Source organism: Ambystoma mexicanum, chromosome 1p, assembly GCF_040938575.1.
Source record: "Ambystoma mexicanum isolate Mex_15411 chromosome 1p, UKY_AmexF1_1, whole genome shotgun sequence".
Classification (NCBI taxonomy): domain Eukaryota; kingdom Metazoa; phylum Chordata; class Amphibia; order Caudata; family Ambystomatidae; genus Ambystoma; species Ambystoma mexicanum.
Genome location: NC_090921.1, coordinates 179,005,090 through 179,029,575, shown reverse-complemented (window position 1 = coordinate 179,029,575; position 24,486 = coordinate 179,005,090). Strand labels below are relative to the sequence as shown.

At 44.5% G+C, this 24,486-nt stretch overlaps 1 protein-coding gene and 1 long non-coding RNA gene across 2 annotated transcripts in view; one reads left to right on the top strand and one right to left on the bottom strand.

Moving 5' to 3' along the window:
* Positions 1 to 2,526, bottom strand: part of WRAP53 (WD repeat containing antisense to TP53) — a 322,488-nt gene extending 319,962 nt beyond the window's left edge. The window contains exon 1 of the mRNA XM_069646235.1: positions 2,400 to 2,526. The gene's annotated coding sequence lies outside the window, so the exon portion shown is untranslated. The remainder of the gene's footprint in view (positions 1 to 2,399) is intronic.
* Positions 2,527 to 2,588: 62 nt separating this feature from the next.
* Positions 2,589 to 24,118, top strand: LOC138567753 (uncharacterized). The gene is made up of 2 exons (XR_011302275.1): positions 2,589 to 2,681; positions 23,807 to 24,118. It is a non-coding gene; the product is annotated as an uncharacterized lncRNA (long non-coding RNA).
* Positions 24,119 to 24,486: the final 368 nt, after the last annotated feature.

Below are 24,486 nucleotides of genomic sequence, written 5' to 3'. Positions count from 1 at the left end.
CCCACTAAGGAACACAACCCACGCATCATGCCTCGCCACAAGAAAGACAAAGAAGTCAGAAAAGACAACAGATATAATAAGAAATCCCAAACCACTCGGGAAGGCACGGACCAGCATGATCCCACAACCTCAAAAAACCTGACAAACATCTGAGATGGCCCAAGGAGACATACAAATAACAGAGCAAAGACAGACTACAATGCTCGCTACCTGTCCACAAACGACAACGTGGTAAACAAAAACAACACAGCAACAACGAACCGACAGCCAACAAGCTTCACGAATACAGACACAAACGGATGACAATAAACCATCAGAACCTGGTCTCCACCATGCACAATACCCCAACCAGAACAAGGAACAAATTGGAAACCATCACACTCACTCTACACCCCCTATATCACCAAGGCTGGAACAGCAGAGGGGTTGCTACCCTATTTACCACCCAGAAACAAACCAACCCCACCATAAACCTTATTGGCCTACTCGACAAAGAGACTGACCAACAAAGAACCACCCCACCCAAAAGACTCCACCGGGAATAACCCACCAGGAACGGAAATCCAACCAACAACACACCGGTCTGAACATACAATACTACCAACAACTCCAAAGGTAAATCCAGCAAACTACACTGCAGCCTCCTCAACATTAGATCCATGGCAAATCACTCAACAGAAATCAATGACCTAAGCGAAGGAGGAACAGATTTGCTCTTATTTACTGAAACCTGGCTATCAGACAACTTTAAAGCCATTGCGAATGAAGCAATAACCGACAATTATACATTAATACACGCCAACAGAGAAAACCCAAGAGGAGGTGGAATCGCAATTATACACAAAAAACACGCTTGAGCATCTCGAATCATTACAACCAACGCAGAAGACTATGAATCCCTCCTAATCAAGATAGAACTCAACGACCAATCCAACATAGTATTCCTACTGATCTACAAACTATCTTCTTACAACCCCAACTCTGCAACAAAACTAGCGGACGAGGCCGCCATGCTATCAACCCACCACGACAACCTAGGTGAAAGAGATCCCACTAATACAAACATAGATACAACAGAAGACACACTCAACAATTGGATCACCAAGGCCATTGACCAATTAGCACCAGCTAAAACATTCAAAGCAACACCAATGGCTCACAGAAAAAATGAAAAAAACGCCACAAACAAAATGGAGAGAACAATACACCAGACAAGACTAAATAAAAGACAACTCAAACTGTACAAAGCAACAGTCCTCAAAAATAAAAAAAAACTACTACGCCACAAGAATCAGCAAACAATTCACAGAAAGAACTCCATCACCCCTACAAAGTTTGTGACAGACACTTACACCAGAGCAGGGTCTGTGTAGTAGCTGCACAGCGGTTACTGCCTCTGCAGGCACTTACACCAGAGCAGGGTCTGTGTAGTAGTAACACAGCAGTTACTGCGTCTGCAGGCATTAGTCTGCACAGGTATAATTATATATGTAGTCACTTACACCAGAGCACGGTCTGTGTAGTAGCTGCACAGTAGTTGTGTCTGCGTGCATTAGTCTGCGCAGGTATTATATATGTAGTCACTTACACCAGAGCAGGGAATGTGTAGCAGCTGTAAAGCAGTTACTGCGTCTGCAAGCATTAGCCTGTGCAGGTATAATTATATATGTACTCACTTACACCAGAGCACGGTCTGTGTGGAGCTGCACAGCAGTTACTGCCTCTGCGAACATTGGCCTGTGCAGGTATAATTATATATGAAGTCACTTACACCAGAGCACGGTCTGTGTAGTAGCAGCACAGCAGTTACTGCATCTGCGGGCATTAGTCTGCGCAGGTATAATTATATATGTAGACACTTACACCAGAGCACGGTCTGTGTAGTAGCTGCACAGTAGTTGTGTCTGCGAGCATTAGTCTGCGCAGGTATTATATATGTACTCACTTACACCAGAGCACTGTCTGTGTAGAGCTGCACAGCAGTTACTGCCTCTGCGAGCATTGGCCTGTGCAGGTATAATTATATATGTACTCACTTACACCAGAGCACTGTCTGTGTAGAGCTGCACAGCAGTTACTGCCTCTGCTAGCATTGCAGAGCCTGAACCGTACCGTAAATGAGCTTCGGAGCAGCTATTGTGTCAATGATACCAACAACAACAGGCTGCCCCGTGTAATTTCAAATACCAGAGGTTTAGAAAATCACGTACTTAGAGTATTTAATTTCAACAAGTGATAAGTACAATACAAGGAAATACAGTTTCAACGTGCATTCCAAGAGGTTGCAAAGGGGCTCCTCTTAACAATATAACAACAAAGGGGTGAAAACGTCTAAAATGATGGATGCTAAAAGAAAAGCATATAAAATTCACTAAAAGAGCTGGACCGCATGCACTCACCTGATGCTGCCTGGAAACTGGACATGTGAGTTTCATAAAGGGTAGTGTCTAGCTCCCGTTCGAGGAAAGGACCTAACAATGCTCGCCTCCACCTCATCACGTGAGCTGCTCTGCATCACGTGGGTTTAAACGTCCACTTCATCACGTGGCTGCTCTGCATCACGTGGACTTCAACGTCCACTTCATCACGTGGGCTTGAAAAGTCCCTTCATCATTAAGTTATCTCTTAATGCAGAGCGGCAATGTAGGGTGTATTTCTGTGGTTTGTAATGTGCATCAAGGGTGAGATTTACTTAAAGTGCCGGCGGATTCAGCTTTGTTTTTTTCCGCGTCATTTCAGTGTTTTTTGTGCATCGCAGGGGTGAGGCAATATTGGGGAGGGGGTATTTCTGTGTATTTTGGGGGTTTGTAATGGGCATCAGGGGTGAGTTACTTAAAGTATAGACGGATTCTGTTTTTTTTTCCCGCCATTTCAGTGTATTTGCAATGTGCATCACAGGGGTGAGGCAATATTGAGTTGGGGGTATTTCTGTGGTTTGTAATGGGCATCAGGGGTGAGATTTACTTAAAGGGCAGGCGGATTCAGATGTTTTTTCCTGTCATTTCAGTGTATTTTGGGGATATGTAATGTGCATCACAGGGGTGAGGCAGTATTGGGGAGAGGGTATTTCTTTGTATTTTGGGGGTTTGTAATGGGCAACAGGGGTGAGATTTACTTAAAGTACGGGCAGATTCAGTTCTTTTTGGGGTTTTCTCATGCAGATGGGCGATTTGCCCGGGGGAGATGTTTTATGAAGTGGGGCTGGGCACAGCGCGTTTCCCCCTTCCCAATGGGACTCCCACTGTACCAGTGAAGAGTACAGTGAACCGTTAGTATCCTCCCTGCTGGAGAGGGGAGGGAGGGAGTTGGAGGATTTGGTATGTGCATCAGACGGGGATATGTGTTTTATGCAGAAAGACGCATATGGGTATAAATTTCCAGCATAACAGTTCAGTTCTTTATTGCTCTTGCACGGGGGGGGGGGCGATTTGGCATTCCCCGGGGAGGGGGGTTGTTCATTTACCCCTTTGCAATGTGTGGAAGAGAGAGAAGGCTAAACGGAGGCCTTGTATTACTTTCATTATCAATCACCCATGTAAAGTCCCTATGAGACCCGCTAGCATTGTGTGTTTGTTTTAAAGTTTGCCGATACTTTCTGAAGTGCCTTTACGGTGTCGTGACTTGTTTCTGTTACGTCGTCGTGACGTTTTCACGTGGGACGTCTATGTGCTTAGGAAGAGGATTACGGAGGGAGGAGTCGTCCACGCCGTGCACGGGCAGGTCATTATTTTTTATTGCGCATTTATTCATCTCGGGGAAAGCGCCTGGTATATTTCATATTTTTATTTACATCGAACTCATACACAGGTGTTTCAAAGCGTGGCAAGGGAGCGGAACAGTGGAGAAGAAAACACTGATGGGTTTGTTTTTCCTATTTTGATTTTAGTTGCAACAGCAGCAGATCTTTGTGTGTCTTCTTGGCTGTTATCCTCATCCCCAGCTCCACCCCCAAACAGAAGTGGTTTGGTTTATGGCTGTGCCGCACACACCGAGGGAATTTCATGGCAGATTCAGCGGCCGCCATCTTCACCCTTATCCATTGGTGGAAATGAGAACAATTTGGTGGGGGGGGGGTCCCACAAGGGCTGGGGTGAAGGGGCAGGGTTTGGGGGTGGAGCTGGCAGTTGACCTCCAATCAAAGGAAATGTCCAAAATAATAGTTTAAAACGGCACAATTTCTTTCATGCTGCTTCTTTTCAATTCCACTTTCATGGCACTGGTGATGTTCCTTCACTATGTTAATAATAGTTTTGACCAGTGTTGCTGACTAAATATTCTTTAAAATGCACAATTTGCATCACACTTCATCAAAACATGCCCCCTCGGTTTACTATTCAGTGTCACAATAGGAATGAATAGGGGTGTGCAACTGTGGGCCACTTTTTCATTGGTGCCCTAGAAAATTTTATGGCCCAGTCCGACCCGCACATGTACACGGGAGCAAACCAGCCATCTGTGCACCTAAACTACCAACAGCAATGTTAGTCTACACTGTGATTTTAGCTCATGCAGAGCAGTATTTTAAGCAGACTGTGAAAGAATCATTAAGACGAGCAATTACTCTAGCTAATGGTGAAAGAGCAGACTGTGGGGAAACCCTGTTTTATTTACAAAAAGAAGAAATTCAAGTTCTCTAGTTCATTAGCTATGTAGTCGCGTCTTTCCTCTCTCGTCAGCTTAGGCGAAGAAGTGAATGTTCTTTATCGGCTAGATCGGCTAGATCCTTTTTGTCACTTATGTGATCAGGCCAATAATTTTGAAGAAACCCACCACTGCGATGACCCAGTTCATCTTTTCACCGCCTATTAAGCGGGCCCACCATTCTTGTTCACCATAAACATATACGTTTTTAAGCAGGTGGCCTAGCCATGTGAATCTTTCTTTTGAGAGGCCTGTACAGGATGGAAGGTGCCTTCTTGTCTCGATTTGATTATCTTGGGTGCAGAAGCAGCATTTGAGTCCACATGTCGCCTGATCGCTAAGATCTCGTTTGTACTGATTTAGTTCAGGCGAATTCTCATGAAACTTGCTCTTAGAGCTTTGTCTGGGATTTTCACGAGGTATAGTATAATCTTGTTTACTTTTTTTGGATTATATGGCAGATCCTTTGTCAGGCTGCATTGTTCGGCTGCATTCAGAGTCTCTATCCAATCCATTTCTAGGATCTTTTTATTGACTTTCCCGAGGAGGTCCTGTTCTTCTGAACTTACTTTTTTTTTTTTCAATAAGCTCCTGTTCTTTGATCTCAATTTTGTGAGCATTTGGTTTTCATCGTTCAACATTGCTCTGATTATCTCCCGAATTGATTTCACAGCCAGTTGAATGATTTTCCGGTATAGTATCAGACCGCTTCTTTTGACGCTTGCTTTCAGGGAGGGCAAACTCGGTTCACGTCGAATCAACACCATAGGAGTCGACTGTGGCAATTACAGCACTTGACGCCAAAAGAGTCCCTCAAGCTTAATCCATATGGAGTCCGGAAGTAATGGTATCGCTTCAGCTCCAAAAACTATACTTGGAATCGCCTTTTGATCTAAAGAATTTCAGCATTGGCATTATCAGAAACGTCCAAACTTTCTGTTCATGATTTTTGTTTGGACTATTAAGGTTCTCATCTTTGCTCGTAGATGGTCTTGCATTGGTGTTTCAGCTCTACTGTTGCTCAGTATTACCCCAAGTATTTGAAACTAGTGACGTTTTCCAGCCTGTTGCCCTCCGTGAACAGTTTGAGACTGGTTTTTATTATTTTCTTTTGCCCTTTTTTTCCAAACAACATTACCTTTTTTTTTTTTTGTTTCGTTGAATTCCAAGTCGTCTCTCAGGTAAACCTTCATGTTATCCATCTGTCTTTGTAACCCGACAGGGTTTTGGTCAAGCAGTATTATGTCATCCGCATAGAGGATTCTTGGGATTTTTGTATTTCCCAATGACGGCGGGAAGGCTCAAATTAATTCCTGGGTGTCCCTATAGTCAGCGATGTAAGAGTTGTATAAAGCTGGCGCTAGATGTCATCCTTGCTCCACCCTACGTGCTGTTACGATCTTATCTGATAACAGGCCAGCTTTGTTTAGCCTTACTCTCATTGAGGCCTGAGAGTACAAAGCCTGAATAGGCTGTAAAATTGAGCTCGGGCACCTTTGATGGATCAGTTTTTGCCACAAGATTTCTCTATTCACCCTGTCGAAAGCTTGCACCAAGTCCATGAAGATTAGACATAATCGTGTTTTGGCTTCAAGTGCTTTTGCCTTCAGAACACTTATTAGAAGAATGTTTGCTGAAGTTCCCAGTCCACGAACGAAGCCCGCCTGTAGTGAATCATAATTATCGGAGGCAAAGGTCCACTCTTGCAAGCCCTCCAGAGTTAAGGAACCAAACATTTTGCCGATGGTATTCAGTAGAGCGATTGGGCGATATTGCCTGGGATCATTCTTGTCTCCTTTTTTTAAAGATTGGCACTACAATGGCGTTTTTCCATGTTGAGGGAATTGCACTGCAGTTTACGCAGTCCTGGAATATCTCACTTATCGGGGATGCCCAGGCTTCTGGGTGCTGTTTCAGGTTATAATTAGTTAACCCATCTCGGCCCGGTGCTCGAGAGTTATTTAATTTTCTGATCTTGTCTTCTATAGTCTTCTTGTCACTGGCGATGTTCCAGCACACTTTAACAGATGGCGTGTCAAGGGGGCATTTGTTTCCCAATGATTTATATAATTCCTTTTGTGAAATCCAAGCTTGTTCAGCCACGTTGTTATCAAGTGTTGTTGATTGATTTGCGCCTGGCTCAATCAGGGTCCAGAAGACCCCGGAGTTTTTGCCACTCAGAATGTGCAGCATTGCTTCCGAGTCTGCTTGATATAAATTTACTCTTTGCTGCCGTATCCAGGCTTTGTAGTTTTTTCCTCCTCTTTTGCTTTAGTTAATAATAATGGATTTTTTTTTCTTTTTCATCAAGCGTTTGCTTTGTCTTACCATTCGCCTTTTAGGTACTAACAGTTTGTTGTACATGTGGAGCTTTGGTTTTAAGGTGTCGGAGCTCTGCAGTTTGTTAACTTTGTGTATTTTGAGGAAGGGCTGATAGGCAAGAACTTCTATGCCTCTTTCCCCACTGTTCCTTTGCTTGGCGATAGTCCGATGTCAAGGAGACAATTTCTTTTTCTTTTAGTCTAAGGCGTGTATTCCCCATACAAGGTTCCAGGTTATTAAGCATGCTTTCCCTGTTCAGGTGTGTGACTTTCCAGTGGGTTGCTAGGTAATGGTCGCTGTTTAAGGTTCTCGCGACTTCAAAGTCTTCAATTTGCTCCAGCAATTTTCTTGAGACACACGTGCAATCTATCATGAGACCCACTCCTTTTCCTTCCCATGTCGGTACTGATGGTATTTGGTGGTTCTTTATTTTGTGGAGGTTATGCAGATCACATGCATCCATTAGCAGCATTTTCTGCCCCTAAGATATGAATGCACTCTTGAATGAAGGTGCCTCCTTTGCCCCCTCTTGTTACGCGCACTGCATTTAAGTCACCCTAAATTGTGTGCTCGATTTCTGTGGGTGGCGTTAGCTTCTTCAAGGGTGTCTTCTGTGGCGTGTAAGTATTTGTCGGCATGAGTTCTGGCTGGGTTCCAGTAAGTGTTGATTAGGAGAATTGTTTCAAATTTAGTTGGATCTTCTTGGGGCTCTTGTCTATTCCACAAAACTAAGACTGCTTGAATTAGTTCTGTGGCTTGAAGGGTAGAATCTAGCATTAACCCGCTTCCTGCTCTTATGGCAGTTAGGAGCCTGGAAATGGGCCTACCAACCTCCCCCTTAATTGCTGGTGAGAGTTCCAAGTCCTATCCATCGAGGTAAGGCTTTGTAGTTAACCATGTCTCTTGGAGACAGACAATATCAAAGTCGCCCAGGTTAACATCAGAGATTGTAGTTGAATGTCCGAAACCTTGGGTACTCCATGAGCACATTGGGTTTTTCCTTGGTGCAACTCTTCTTCTGACTTCCCCTAGGTCAAGCCCCGAAACCTCCCTGCATTTCGATGTTGGTGGCTAGAAGAATTTATAGTTTTTCTGGACTCTTGATGTCCAAATGCTCTGCTTTGGGGGCGGTTGTTGCTCATTTTCCTCTCTACGCTTGTGCTGGTGGTTTCCCGGAATCTCATGCTCTTTGTTTCACACTTTAGCTTTTTCGGAGAGTCCGCTGTCTCGCCTTGTTGGCGAAGATTCATTAAGGGTCCGTTCATATGATAGACGGCGTTCACAATTTCAAAGGCGTCCTTATGTAGGTTCTTGTGCATTTATAGTCTATGTCCTTCAATTTTGTATTACTTGGGCTTTCTTGGTGAGCTTTTCTGCCCATGTATCTTTCTCTCATGATTCATATCAAACTTTTTGTCTCTTTGGTTCGTGAATCTCCTTAATTTCATAACCCATCTTTTTGAAGTCCCCTATAGAGTTTCTGAAGATGCTCCTTACGTTGCTTCAATATGGCGATTGGGGTACTCTTTATTATCTTCCTCCCTTTGTTCAACAATTGGGATGTCCCCTGAGTGCAGTCTTTTCAGGCTTGCAGTTTGTTCGCAAAGTTGTATAACCTTCCTTCGGTTGAGTACTACATTATTTGTTCTGTTGGAGATCCATTCAAGTCTAAAGACACTCTTTTCTTGTGGTCTTTTGGTCTCCTTTCCAGTATTTTTAGTAAAAATATTTTTTTAGGGACCATGTGTGGTTCTGCTGCTTAATGAACTCCCTTTTTGAGTTTTCCTTGTGTCTTTGCTTAGTCCGTCAGGTACGGGAGGAATACCTCCCTACCGAATCTCCCACTCTCTCGTGTGACCTAGAATTACTCGCTCTGGATTTCTCGCTTGGCCTTTTATACTGAACTTTATCCTCTTTACTTTGGCTTCCGCGGGGGCGCACCCCTCCCGCCATGTGTTCTACCTGGGGGCTGGAGCATCGATCTTCCTTTTTTGGTCGTGAGTTTCTTCTTGCTTCCCTTATCCATTTTCTTTCCTTTTAGGTTCTGTTTTCTTTAGTTCATTCTGCAGGCCATTGTTTTTCTTTTTACTGCTGGCATGGGAGTTAGTCCCGACTCAGAGTCTTCAATCGGGTAGACGCTTAGCTCCAGTAACTCCATCTATTCGTTGTCTACAAAGTTCATGGCCAGAGGTTCAGTTCTCGTCGTCTCTTGTGGTAAATCCCCTTTTTCTTTTATGTTTAATTTCAGTGTCGTTTTACATTTTTTTATTTTTTAGGGTCGGCTTTGGTTTTCACAACATCCTGAGCTACTGCCCCGTAACCTGTTCCCTTTGTGCTTTCTTTATTCCCTCTAAATACCATCACATCCTTTGCTATTCCTAGCCCATTTTGTCCAAAGATCCTGTAGGATGCCTTAGGCCCTACGTTTGAATTTCGCAAAGGATTTCACAAAGGATTTTGGCGGGGTAATTGCTCAATTGGAACCAAAGGCCCTAGATCTCTTGCAATAGGCCCATTTCTCCCTTGGTTTATTTTGTGCAGGTTCCATCTCTTGTGACTGCAGATGGGATAATGCCTTCCTATACATAAGCTACTCTAACCTTGGCTTGGGTTAGTGCCAGTACTTTTGGGTGCCGGCTGATGTGGCCACTTCGGAACTCTGTTCAGAGGAATCTTGTACTGGTGTTTGAGTTGAACTTGTTGCTGTTACTAGTTCTGAGTGTCTGGTGTTCTCCTGATTTTTGGCTTCAATATAACCCTCCAAATGGGTTAGTTTTGAATGCATGGATGACATTATTGCTGAGTTGTCTTTAAGGGCTTCATTCATAGCCTCGTATAGTTTACAAAAAGGGGCTAGCGCAATTGTGACCGTTAACATAATCGACATCAAGTCGTGAAACTGGAGTTGAAATTTCGCTAAGCCGTCTCCTCGGGGGAATCGTCTCCAAGGTCAACCCATGTTGAAGGGTTAATTCCAGTTTTTTTCTTAATTTTTTTAAAATTTCTTATGGGGATCTAGCTTTGTGATTCTTTTTTTTCAGCCACGCGTGGAAATGCCATCTTGTTTTGAGTCCCCTCATTTGTTGATGTTATTCCAAGCTCTTGCCTTGGAAGGCTACTTTCATTAGACGATGCAGGTAATGAGTCTGGTAATGAGCCGGATTTTTAGGTCTTAGGCAGGCGGCCGTTTATTTTGACGATGGGGGATCAGTTGATACAGCCGTTTCTTTTGTCATCTCTGGAATACGATTCTGTAGAATGTTCTCACTTAATTGGCCATCGGACCGTCCTTTTTCTTGCCTGATATGCCATTTTATCAATGTTAGCATTTTGGGCAGGTCCTCCCCGGCCCTTAGCGCTTGTTTCCTGTCGCTGCAACAGGCCTGTAGGTGAAGCTTGTCTGCTGAGCTTACTTGTAATGTAGCCCGGGCACCAACACCTGCTGATGTATGACAGGCTTCCGACCCTGCCAGCATTTCGGTGTCTGTCAGTTCAACATGAAGCTGCTCCCCCATTGATTTTTGTTGCAAAAAAATGTTTCAACGTGCTAGATAGCTGATATTTGCTGTAGAGAGAGAAGACAAGGTTTTGTTTGTAATGCTTTCGGGCGCAAACCCGTGTGTACTCGGGGTCTCTTTCAGCCTTTCATTTGTAGCCCACTGTAAGAATTCACCCCCTCCCGCACCCTGGCTTTTTTTGTTTTTTTTTCCCAGCACTTTAGGCGGGCCTAGCTTTATCCCTCGTGGGCCCGTCTCCTCTCGGCAAGCGTCTTCGGCAGGGAGGGTGGAGGTATTGGCTTGCGTAGATCTTTAATCTTTTGGCTTTTTGCCTTCTTAGGCGTTCAAGATCTCCAAGCCTGCTTCCCGGGATCGTGTGGTCCTTTGTCTTCAGATGTTAATTGAGCTAATGAGTTTCCTTCTTCCACATTATCCGCACAATACCCCCATGCATTATTCCTTGTTGGCGTATCTGGAGGAGTTGTTAAATCCTCTCTGACCACAATATCGTGGACTTCGATATTTACTTTCATGTTTTTTTTCTTACCCGCAAGCGAGCAGCACGTAGGAGGGGCTGGGGGAGAGCTGCCTCCTGACCTTCGAGCGTCGCCCGTGGGTTTACCCCAGGGGTGACAGTGTTTATAGCAATAGAAACAATTTCTCCAGCTTCAGCTAGTCTTCGAGTTGCTTTCTTTGTATTCATCTGGGCACGCTGGCTGCATTGCCTCAGCAGTCTGTTTTTGTTTCTTTATCACCCCCTTCCAGTGTGTCACACACTAGGTTCTCCAGGGAGACGCATCTCTTACCTTCAATCTTCTCGCCTTCCTGATAGGAGTTGCCGTTGACTGCTTGAAGTTGGCAGGGCACGATTCTTGCTCCATAATCCTATGGCACCTGCTGCGCAGACTTCTGTTTTCGTCCATTGGCGCCCCGACAGCCACGGACTGCAACAGACTGCATCCTGCTCAGCGTCCACGACACTGTTTAATGCGTTTTCTCTTGAAGAGAGGAGCGCGTAGAAAGACTGCAAACCAAAGGGAACGTCTGACTGTAAAAGACTCCGTCCCACTCAGCGTCCACACTCCACCATAAGCAAAGTTTTCTTTTACTTGACCCACACCCGGCACAAACAGTTTTGATTCGCCCCCATTTTTATTGTACCATTATTTAAGAAGAATAATTTAGAACTTTCCATTGGTGCTGTCTGCAGGGGTCCACCTCTGTCTTCGACCCATGTCAGTAGTTTAGCAAGTTATGGCCATAATGGTTCACACAACATTTGTGCATTCTCGATTGTTGGTTGGTAGTGACCCATTATTACCCAGTCTCTGCAGATCACTACTGTCTTCCCAGCCATCTGGTGATAGGACAGTTCCCCAAATCTGCATCTGTCCATGGTTTTTCCATCTGCGGATGTCTTCTGTGGAGTGTCCTGGAACTTTCCGTTTTTTATTCAATTCTCTTCTTATTCCGGTTCCTTTTACTCCAAGTTTTTCATATCTGAATACAATATTCTTTGTCTTAGCATTGTTTCTTGTCTTTATGTCTTGAATATAGTCATCTTCATTCGGATCTGTTCCTTCAGTTGCCCATTTGAGAGAGGCTGTTCAACCCCTGAACTGCCATCTGGTACTACAGAAAGCTAGGTGCACAATACAGTGTGCAGTAAGGACATCTGTTTCCCCATGCTGTATTTTAGGAGTGCACATACGAAGCATTCTTCTTCTGACGTCCTTCTTCCAACCTCTTTCATGTGTTGGTACCATATGTTATTTCCCAAGTGTGCTGTGCTGTCCAGATAATCATTCAGTTCATAATTATCTTCTTGGGTGCTTCTTTTGGTTCTCAAACTCTTCATGTAGTTGTCTATCACTGCGTTTCTAAATGCATCAACATACCTTCTTATGGCTGGAGTGTTTGCAGGAATATCCCTCCGTGTTTCCTGCGTAGATTAAAGTTTAGCTAGTTTTTCCATATCCATATGTCTTTTTCTAGCAACAGCTAAGAGTGGCCATATAGATTCTGCTATCATCTCTGCACGTGATTTCTCTGTGGAACTTGTGCTTGGGCTTCTTGTCACTGGACCAGGTGTGTCTACCTTTATATTGTCTGTGTAGGCCCAACCTTTATCAACCCCTTACCTTGTCTGATTCGCTGAGCCTGTTTCCGGCGTTTAGAAGCATTTTCTGAACCAAGTGCTGTGTGTAATTTATTACTAACAACATCCATTTCAAGCTCGGGTATCTTCCCATTTTTTCTTGGGACGAGAATAACTATGTTCCTGTACTACTCATAATGTGTCAACAATCGCTATCATATGTACCATGTAACTAAGTTATTGCAAGTAACAGCGCCTCAATGCCCCTGGGCTGCTTGCGCGCTATATACATTTAAATAAATAAATAAATATGTAGGGTCTAGGCTGCCTTATAGATGCCGCGCTCATTTTTTCCTTCTGCTCAGAAACCTATACAGGAGTCTTTGCATCATGTGCTCCTATATAAAATGCAGTTGTCACTGTCGGTGAAAGCAATATGAGTATGAATACAATACATGTGTAGATGATGCAGTGATATGTGAGTTTGCAGCATCTACTTCTTGGACAATGTGTGCATCTATTCTCATGGAGCAACACAATGTTACTATTAAGGTTCCCCATCTCGATCATTTGTTGCTAAAGGAAGAAAAACAAACTTTAATGGTACTGCATTTTTTAGATTGCTTTTTGTAAGCTGTTGTCTTTATCCAGCATTCGTCCTCTATCAGCTCTCTGCTTTCTGGATGTGTGGATGCGTTTTAGGAAATTACTTTCTCTCTCTGGAACCAGTTTTTTCACCAGTCGAGATGCAAATATTTCTTTATCATGAAGAAAAATGTCCCCTGCAAGACTCTAGAAAATCTGCTTCATTTATCAGTTCCCAATCGATACCTCGAATCTGCTTCAGTCCAGATGACATGTTGCTTCCCTGTCAGCATGAACAAAAGTTGTCTTTTCTTTTCTTCCTCGATCTGTCCCTCTGAGAAATTTTCTACACCACTCTGTGATTTCTTTCAGAATAGATTGTCACCTGGATTATAATTCCTTCCAGGATTACATTCAAGTTTGCAGTGTCTCTTGGATCCCTGAGAAAAATTACCACATCCGTGTGTCTTTCAACGAGATGCAGGTATTCTTCAGTTAGACTGGTCAGTGTGGTGTTCTTTTGTCTATGTGCTGCGTCGGTTGATAAGGGCATTTGTGTTTTCCTCACTGTACTCGGGCAACTTCAAAAACTCTTCAGTGATGATTATGAGCAATCTTCTTATGAGCTTTTCATTGTCAGGATTTTGAATATAAGCTGGAATGCGGCAAGTTCTCCTCACCAACGTAGGATAAGAGCGTAACACCAACTCGAAATAGGTATGAGCCAAGAAAGGTCATCACTGGGTAACACCATGAGTAGAACCAAACAAGAACTCTGTGTAGAAGGAATCGGGATACTGTACCCTCTTCCAAGTGCCATGATCAGAATCTGGCATGTCCTTATTCTATCAAGGCTTAAACATGCCTAAGTAAAAAGTTAATAAGCTACTGTGGCTTTTAAGCATGCAGATCTTCCTTTACTCTGCAACTAGGATGCACAGAGTGTTTGAATGTGTCCTTTTACCCTTGTCTTTATAGCTCCAAAAGGGAGTGTCCAAAATCAAGCCACATTCGAACTAAAGGGTTCTTTTCTTTCCACTTGTCAGGTTATGCGTCCTTCTTCCTCCTCATAGATCTCATCTGCACGTGCTGTGGTTCTCCCCCTCCCCCCGATGATGGTAGCTTCTTCGCGGAGGGGTGTAGGCAGAGTGGTTTCTCCAGAGTAGATCTTGATGTCCCCCAGGAAGATCCAAGTACGCCTACCATGCAATTTGACAGCAGATGGCATTACATCCTTAATGACAAAAGGACAGTTGAATCTGGGCTCGTCCCACCTTTTTCTTGTGTGGTTACGAACTAGGATTATGAAGTGGATTTGAAACTGGTCATCCGTGCGCTGGTGATCACTAATAGAATTCAGTTGTGGTAAGCTAAAGGATATGAAAGAATGCAAGCAGCAATCACACTAGTCCCACCAACCAATCCACCCTGGTTGTTACTAATGAAATATACTGATATGAAGTGGGAAGGTACATTACCTTATTAAAACTCTCTTATACTTCTGTGATGCATTAATGTAATGGTGTAAAGCGCATTACCTTCCCACTTCATATCAGTATGGTTACGAACTAGGACCGTATCTCCTGGGTAAAGTTGTGGAAGTTGAATACAGCTCAAATAGTTTTGCAATTTAAGCCCTAAAATTTCTGACATTGGCTGAGCAACACTTCTAACTCGGGATGGAGGCATTAAGGGAGTTCTCATTCGCTGTCCCGTTATTTATTTCATACGGCGTAAGATGGTGGTCAGAACCTGGTTGGTTCCACAATGCATATAATGCCAGTGGTAGGTATTGCAACCACCCTTTTTTCAGAGTATCTTCAACTTGGCTATTCTTTCTTTTAACAGGCCGTTGAGCTTTTCACAGATTCCATTTCCTTGCGGATGATAAGCCAAAGAAAACGTGTGTTTTATACCAAGCAACAAGCTAATCTGCTCAAACTGTATTAACACAATGAGGTCATTATCTGATCTCATTACCTCGCACACTCCCCATCTAGGAAGCACTTCCCACACTAAGAGCTTAGCTGCACATGTAGAGTCTCGGTGTGTGCATGGACCCGCCTCTATCCATCTAGAAAAAGGACACACTACAACAAGTAGGTATCTATATCCATTACATACTTGTATCATGTCGACCAAGCCGATATGCAGGTGTTGAAAAGGGCCGTTAGGTCCTGGAATGTTTCCCCTTACTATGCGCAGTGTATGCCCAGCCGTGACTTGTTGGCAAACAATACAATTTACCATTAAAAAAAAAAGCAACATGCTCCATTAGGTTCGGTACGAACCAATCCTCAGCAATGTTTACAGCAAGATTCTCCTTGGTAGTATGTCCTGGGAAGTGTAACTGTTCTAGCAACACCCTTAATAAGGCAATAAGGCCTTGTTGCGGTGCCTCCCCTTGGAGCTCGACTATCTGTGTTTTTGGCATGTGATTATATCCCTCACTCACAATCGTCATCACATTCATTCTTTCATGTACATCAGTGGTTTCAATATTCATCATCCTTTTATCTGTATTTGCTATGCGCTTGGCTTTAGCGTCTGCTGCTTGATTACCACACAAGATAAAATCTGTCCCTTTCGTATGAGCGGCTCTTTTAACGATTGCTATGCCCACTGGGAGTTGTAGTGCCTTAATGAGCCTGTCCAATAAGGCTGCATGCTGCACTGGCATGCCGTCCGCTCGGAGGTAGCCCCTCCTTTTCCAGCTCGCTAGTCCTGCGTGCACAGTCGACGTCACGTAGGCGGAGTCACTGTACACTGTTACTTCCTGGTCTGCGTGATTCTCGACTGCGAGTATCAAAGCCAATAATTCTGCAGCTTGTGCTGAATGATGAGATGGCAATCGAGTACTCGCGAGCACTCAAAATTCTCTATTTGCCAAATGTTTCCCATCCTTTTGATCGATTCTTGAGGACCCGTCAATGAAAACAATTTCTCCCCCTGCGAGTGCATTCTCCTTTACTCTAGGAAGCGCATCACAGAACTCTTCATAGTTCGCGCAATCGTGTCTAGGTTCTCTGTATTTCAGATGGGGTGGGCGGAGCAGAAGGCTCTTCATCCCCCTCTTTGCATATATTAAGTATCCAATCTAAAGGAGGCTCCTCCTCCGTCACATGTTCATACATTTTCCAAAGCTCTAGACTCTCTAGGCGCTTTTCTAACTTTTTTCCTGTATACGCAGCATGCAAATGTGTCCTCATATGCTACAGAACTGATCTCCATAATGATCTGCCTTGTGGCCACGGCATAAACATTTTGTCTGCAGTCCCCTTAACCCACTCTGCACTGTATTGTTTAAGCGCATGTTTCGGTAGCTGTTTGCAGAGGTGCACTAATGGAGTAAGTTCTTCCATTTTTAACTTTCACTTTTCTCCTTGCTAACACTCGCTTATGCTTTAGTCACAGTTTCAATTTATACGTCTTTTTTTTCAAAAAATGCACTTATGAGCGAGCACCAATCGTTGCAAGCTCCAATCCCGTTACAACACAATCTTTTACTTTAATCTTGCTAAAAAACAACCATCAAAGTTTAATCTTTAAACAATCAATCTTCGCGTCTTAACTTCACGCTTCTTCTTTGCATAACATTTTCGTCTTTCAACTCTGAAGTCATCACACCTCTTTCGACCACATAAAACAAACCAACTTGACTGGCCACACGTACTACTCACAATCTTTTCTTCAGACTCGTCTTACCCTCTAAAATCTGCTCCGATTTGGAACTAAGTTAATTCCTTTTAAGATTGTCTACAACCAATCTAGTCTTCTATATGTCCCGCATAAGGGGCTCTGAATTAAAGCTTATGCTAGCACTCTTTAAAGCCTAGGAACAGGGTGTATCCTCATAGCGTGGCCACACTCACGACTATTCTTCCTCATATATTGCTCGGCCATTCTCAAGTCAATATCTTTTTCCCCATATACATATATATATTACACTCTTACTCTTGCGTTCTATTTTATCCTGCCTCCCTCTGTTACTCTCCATTATTCCCTTTGCCACACTCTTTGGTCTATTCACTCACCGTTCGCATGTTTTTTGTCTTCGGACCCTCGGGATCACCGCCTTCGTTACCGCCTCTTTGAGCCGCTTTCCGATTCGCTTCACATAGATGTGGGAGGGGTTTCTATCTTAAAATAGGGGTCCCGTCAAACCGTCCCTTGCAAGGAGTTTACCGATTCTAACCACTTCTACAGGGAGCTTCACATCCTGTCAGCCGAATGTCAAAGGTTGTGTGATATTGCTGAGATTCAAAAGTTACGTATATGTCGACGGCTGATGGTATCTTATCTAACCATCTAATCTCTGCTACCAAGTGAACTGGAGGCTTCCAGCCCTTTAAGATGAGTAGCGGTACCCTGGAGATAAATGGGGATGCAGATTTTATTCATAGATCAATAATCAAGACGACACAAATATTTAGGCAAAGTTTGTCTGTTTTAATGTCAAATATCTTAAAACAGGGAGTACAACGAACATCAGCAATCGCTCGATACTCTGACTATCTCATAAAACACTTGGGCTTTTGCACCCAAATGTGGTCATCACTGACGTGCCATTACCAACGTCATCCTATTTGGCAAACTACTAAAACCTATCGGGAGGTGGGATTGGTTCTAAGTGAATAACTAAGCATAGGTTCTATAGCTGCATGGAGTAACGGAAAGAGGTAATTGGATAGTTAACATCAGGGGGGGGGCAACTAAGCCCTCCCCTCAAAATGGCCACTGTGAACGTCACTAAATGTACGACATCCCATTGGCTACACACACTATAGGACCCCCAACTCTGTGGTCCCCTACAATTGGTTGGCTTCTAACCACGTCAGTACATTTCGTACCTACGTTAGCAGCACGCAGACTGAACAACCAGGTGTGGATAAGCTCGTCTTGATACCACCTTCCCACCAATTAAAATATCATGCATCATCCCCTCAATGGTCCAGTGTCAATTAGTACTTTGAAGTTGGCCTTCAGTTTGTACTGTTCTCTGAGAAATTTTAAGGAGTATAGGCACTAGCCGGCTTCCGTGCATAGGTGTGATCATCTCGCTCATCCAACTTCCCTCTATCACATGACTGAACACCATGAAATTTAGCTTTTTTGTGTATTTGATTTTATTTTCAATAGTCCTCTGACGTCTTTTTGTTTTTGCTTGACTTTCTTGAACAGGAGCTTCTGTTCTTTCACGTTAATTGTTTCCAATGTCAGCCAACTCCAGTTAGATAAGACCTTGGCTTTCTTGGCTCAGCGAACTCCTTAACTGAACTTTTATTCTGTTTAATTCAATTGCTTTTCTTAACTGCAACACTGAATGAGGCCACCCACTTGTATGTAAACTCCTCAGAGGGGACTATTGAAGCCACCATTACCGAGATACACTCTGACATGGAACGTGAACTTAGTCCTGAATTTGTTTATCAACTGGCAAGATATCGACAGATTGGTCAGGAGGGCAATATCGGCAAAGCATACCGCACTGCTCTGCCTTATATGCCTGATATCCTACAATAGAGTCTCAGACGTGAGAGCACTGTCGATAGATAAGAAGTCATTTAACCCAGCGGGCGTCACTTTTCACGTTAACAGGAGACCTTGCCCGCCGCGAGTGTTGCTAAGCAACACACAAAAACAACCATACGACGCAGCATCCTGATTGGCCCCAGCATATTTTATATGTGAAACATCAGCGCAGGAAGGCGCGAGCCGGCCACCTGTACCGAAGGCCACGTACTTAAGGCCGTGCGCCTGCCTTGGCCTTGCGCCTGCCTTGGCCTTGCGCCTGCCTTGGCCTGTCGTGGCCGCCTTGGGCCTTTAGGGGCCACCCATCCCAGCTCCCTCTGCATCCACGCCACTCTCAAGGGTAAGAAGCCCCAAAACCCATCTCAGCCAGCCTTCAATTGACTCATAACTGTCTGAACTGTGTACCTCCCCAAGTGACCTCTCAGCCCCTCTCACTAAGCTACCTGCTCACCAGCCCCTCTCCTAGCCACCATTACTGTGTGTGGCTCCGAGCCCTGGATACAATATCCCTGCACTGGCTCCAAACACCACTTCAGCCTGTATCCCAACGATCAGCGAGTCGCATTGCTGCATTACTATATGCTCGCTGCAGCATAGTCCTATGTGCTACCGTGCTACACTGACTACCTCCTGCCTATAAGGCTTGCTCACCGCTGTCTAGCGCTACTCCTATCACAACGGTCCCCTGCCTACTCTGTATGCCATTCATTGTCTAGGCCCTACTACTAGCACAACTGCACCCAGCCTATGTTTATGCTTCTTACTGTTTAGGCCCTATCACGAGTACAATCTTCCTCCTGCCTACTGTATATGCTTACTGCGGTCTAGGCCCTATTACAATTCTGCAGGAGGCAATTGTGCTTGTATTTGCTTTTTCCTGTATAGGCCCTATTACAAGCACAATTGCCTCCTGCCTAAGGTATATGCTTATTGCTGTTCAGGCCCTATCACAAGCACCTCTTCCCTCTCCATTGCGCAGTAGATGTTTATGTATGCCTTCTAACTCGCACCCACCACGCTGCCAAAGGTTACACTCGCACCCCCATCATCTGCCTTTCTTATCATTGGTATCTTACTATTACAGTAATAGTGATAGCTCTCCTCCACTCCTATGCCATCCACCCCCTAACCAACAACCATACTAACCCACATTGCCCGGGGCAAGTACAGCTTAATCTCACCACAAGGCACGCCGCCCCCTTTTATCATACTCGCACCTATGACCTCACACGAGCCCCCCCCTGCCCTTACATCGGCCACACCATTTCTCTCGGACCCAGTCAATTTAGCCAACGGAGGTAACAGATTAAGAAGTCGCACTCACCCCACACAACTCAACTGCCATCCTTTACCCACAGCATCAAGGAATCTCAGATTAGGCACCCGCTCCTCAACAAGACTCACTCCACTCACCACTCGCATCTCCTCACTGGAATTGCGGCCACCCGCCCCATGCGAGATCCACACATCCAAATGCACACTCCCATCTCCACCCACCCCACCAGCGCTACCACTACTCTTCCCACACGTTCTAACAAGATAAATCTACAACCACCTCATCTCAAATGTGCATTGCTCAACGTCGGCTCCATTCCGGCCCATGCTCGGGTAATTAATGACCTCCTTTCCAGCCATGACCTAGACCTATTAGCCATCACTGAGATTTGGTTACACGACGCATCCGGCCTGCATTTACACTAGCGCTCCCACCAGGCTACACCATCCTCAGACAAGATAGACCATCTCGGCTAGGAGGTGGAGTAGCTCTCATCTCAAAGGAAGCCCTATCGCTTAGACTCAACAACCGCCCCTGTGAAGGCAACTCAGATATCCTATCTACCAAACTCTCCCTGTCCCCTAACATCACCATCAACATTCACATCATATACCGACCACCAGGCCTCCCAGCAGACTTTCAGGGACACCTCATCCATCTACTTAGTGACAACCTCAAAAGCTCCACTAAAACTCTCTTCCTCAGTGACGTAAATTTAGGGTTCAGTGACCTTCAAGATAAAGCTGCCGCTTCCCTCAACAAAAATTTAGACTTAATACAAAAAGTCTCTAGCGCTGCCTACTCTAAAGGTTGCACTCTTGACTAGGTTGCAGACCACAACTGTTCCACTACCATTGCATCCAATGTTTCGTATCCTTGGACTGACCACAACTGCATACAGTTCTTGATACCTCTTACCACCATTACTAAAACCCCTTCCTCTGCCCTTCCAGTGCAGGGGAGAAGTTAAAAAAATACAATAAGGACAACCTGCACCCCTACCTAGAAGTCTCAGAACTAGCACCTCCATTCTCCAATGACCCTAACATACTAGCAGAACTATACAAGGATACCCTCACTAGAGCAATCCACTCCATAGTCCCACTCGAATGCAAAAAAGAAAAAAGTCTCTGCACTCCAACTCTTGGTTCACTGAAGAACTACAGGCCCATTGCGCAAACAAAAGAAAGGCTCTCAACAACTGGCAGGCCAATCCCTGTGACCTTACCAAGAACACCTTCAACCAGATCTCTCAAAAAAACAGATGTAATTATCAAAGACGAGGCCTGGTGTGCAAGTATACAAGCTGCCATGCTGAACAAAATAGAACTCTTACAAAAAGAAAATTCCAGGACCAATACAAAGCTCTACCACCCCACAACTTACCCCCCCAAACAGCTCCCACCCCTACGAACCCACCATTCTCCTGAGATATCACAGAGACAAGTCATCAACCTCCTCAAGCAGCTTAAACCTTCCATGTGCAAGGGAGACACATGCCTTTCTAAAGTCATCAAGGACTGTGCCGACTCCTTCGCTCCTCTACTCACTGTCTTTATTAACTCCTCTTTTAATACAGGCATCATACCAACAAGTCTCAAAGAAGCGTGGGTCTGCCCCCTCCTAAAAAAGCCTACTCTAGATCCGGCACAACCTAATAATTACAGACCCATAACCACCGTCCCTTTCCTCCTCAAAATTCTGGACAAAGCAGCGCATAGCCAGATATAACACTTTCTCGAAGATAACTCTATCTTAGGGAAAAGCCAGTCTGGCTTCCGCAAAGGGCACGGCACAGAAACAGCCCTTGTAGACCTAAAAACACAAATCGCCCAAATCGTTGACAAAGGCAAACCAGCACTTCTTCTTCTACTCTTAAACCTCTCTGCCACCTTCGACCTTGTAGATCACAAGACACTTGCCTCTCACCTCACCCACTCAGCCAAACTTCTCGAAAGAAGCAGCCTCCTGGATTACTGGCTTCCTTGAAGGCAGAGCAATGAAGGATTTCTCGAGCATAGCCAATGCAGCTCCCTCTACCATCCACTGTGGAGTCCCTCAAGGCTCCTGCACAGCCTCTACACTAAACCTGTTTAAAGAAGCCCCTTTTTCTGACAAGCTTGATGCACTCGTCATTGCATATACAAATTACGCAGAGGACACTGAAGTACTCCTGCCACTCTCCAGCTCTTACAAACAAGATGCCAAAGCACTGCACCTCATCTATGCCACCATCCAGGCATGGATGGCGGCAAATGGCCTTTGCCTCAACGGGGACAAGACCGAGATCATTATTCTCGGCCAAAAAGCCACGCTTGCCAAACTCGATAACCTCTACTCCAACTTCAACATTGACAACCCTTCCATCCCTGTCTCCTCCACAGTAAAAACCCTAGGCGTACACCTAGACTCTACACTGTCCATGAACAAACAGGTCAACGCCATTGTTTCAGCCTCCGCTTACACCACTAAGCTCATCAACGTCATAAAACCCTACCTGTCTCTCCAAGCCCAACTGTCTCTCCATAGCCAGCTACCATAGGGTATAACGCCTTAATAGCAGCCCTAAGCATTCCAAAACGGGACCATATCTCCCATGCCAGGCAGGAAGCACACTGGCTCCCGGTGAAAGATTTCATCACCTTTTTAAAATCCTCACCCTCGCGCACAAATGCTGATCACTCACAGCTCCGTCCTACCTATGAGACAATTACCAAAAATACCTCCTCACGTCCTACCAGAACCTGCTACTCCAACCTACTTTGCACCCCACACATCAAAAGGGCCAAGGATGAAACGCATGTGTATGAGCGCGATATAAATGAAATATCAATTCAATTAAATTCAAGGCAGGTGGGATAGCTTCCCTTATCAAGCCACCAAACTATGTAACTCTCTCCCCACAGCCCTCAGAGCAGAGAACTCCCTCTTGGCCTTCAGAAAAAAACGGAAAACCTCTCTATTCAACTAACCCTACCCTACTCCCATCCTATTGTACAAGCTATCTGTATATACTTTGTACTTATCATGTTTTTTCTGCGCTCCTGCAGAGCACTGTATGCATTTCCTCTTCTGTACAAAAATTGCAAAAATGTATGATTCCTGTAACTAAGCTTTTTCTGTAACAAGCGCCACGATGCCCCCCGGGCTGTTTGGGCGCTAAACAAATGTGAATAAACAAACTAAGACGGGTATCAAAACAGTGGCATATTCGGCCTTTCCGGACCAATCTAAGTTATGCTGAGTCAGGTGTCTAAAGAAATATCAGGAAATGACGAGTACGCGTAGGCTCGCAGGGGTGTCACAATTCTTCATATCACTGAGAAAACCACTCAAGGAGGTTGCGGGACCAATCTTAGCCAGGTGGGTTAAATGGTGCATGCTGCAGGCAGGCATTGACATTGGCACATACAGGGTGCATTCTATTAGAGGTGCTATGGCATCTAAGGCCTTTAATGTAGCAGCTGGGTTGGAAGACATCCTCAAGGCAAGGCAGCAGACTGGTCTAAAGAGTCGACATTTACACCATTTTATTTCAGACCCATAAAAGAGATGTCTGCGTTGGTGGTAGGTAAGCTTTAAACACGTATAATCCGAGCCTCCTGTCTTGACATAGAATACTGATTTTCCGTACTAACGTTATAGAAAGTCAAGATTCTATTAAAGTCACAGAGGCGAAGGATTATCCCACACAAGTAATCGTTATATGGAATTGTAATATTGTTGAGTAGTTGCGTTAGATTGGGACAGAATGGTAATGTTTATGTTATAAAACATGGGGTTAGTGGTGCAGATTAAAGTGTTGTAACGATTACTCAACCTCAGGCTCAGTTTGTTTTTCCGATTACATTTCAGGAACCGAGGTGAAGAATGCCGGAACATGAGGAAGATTAGAAGGTTGAAGATCAAGCTGCGTTTACCGGTTGGGACACAAAGTTAAAGACCGACAAAGAAAGTGGAGGGGCGCAGAGATGTAGAGCAAGATCTAGGACAGTGTGTGTTGTGACTGGTGGGAAGAGTCATGTGGTTTTGTTTTCATGGACATAAAAAGAATGAACTACCCAAAAAGAAATTTTACAGGGAAATGTAGGTTTTGAATGTATTATTCTTTTATGAGTTGTATTTGTTATATGCTGCTCGAGTTATGAGTAAAGAAAGAAAGCATAATCCTTTGGCTCCGTTTCTTTAAAGGAATAGTGCGCTCAAAAATGTTATTGTCCCGAGCGCTCGGGCATGTGGTTTAAAGCAAACTGTGATTGATCAAAAAAACATTTCCTATGCACCTTACCTTAGTTTTCCGCAATTTTACACATGCAAAATCAATGAGCGAGGCACGGCCATCTTGTGCTAATATTATCCGTGGATCGATCGCCCTAAATTCAAGTGCCCTTGCGGCACTAAATCATATCACCCGCCCCTGAAGCTGACATCAATATTCCTAGTGATATTCTCCACCTATTTTCATGACGTTAGTGGGCAGCGTAGCCAAACGCGCCCAGTCATCACCTACGTCTTAACGTCAGTTGACGCAGAAC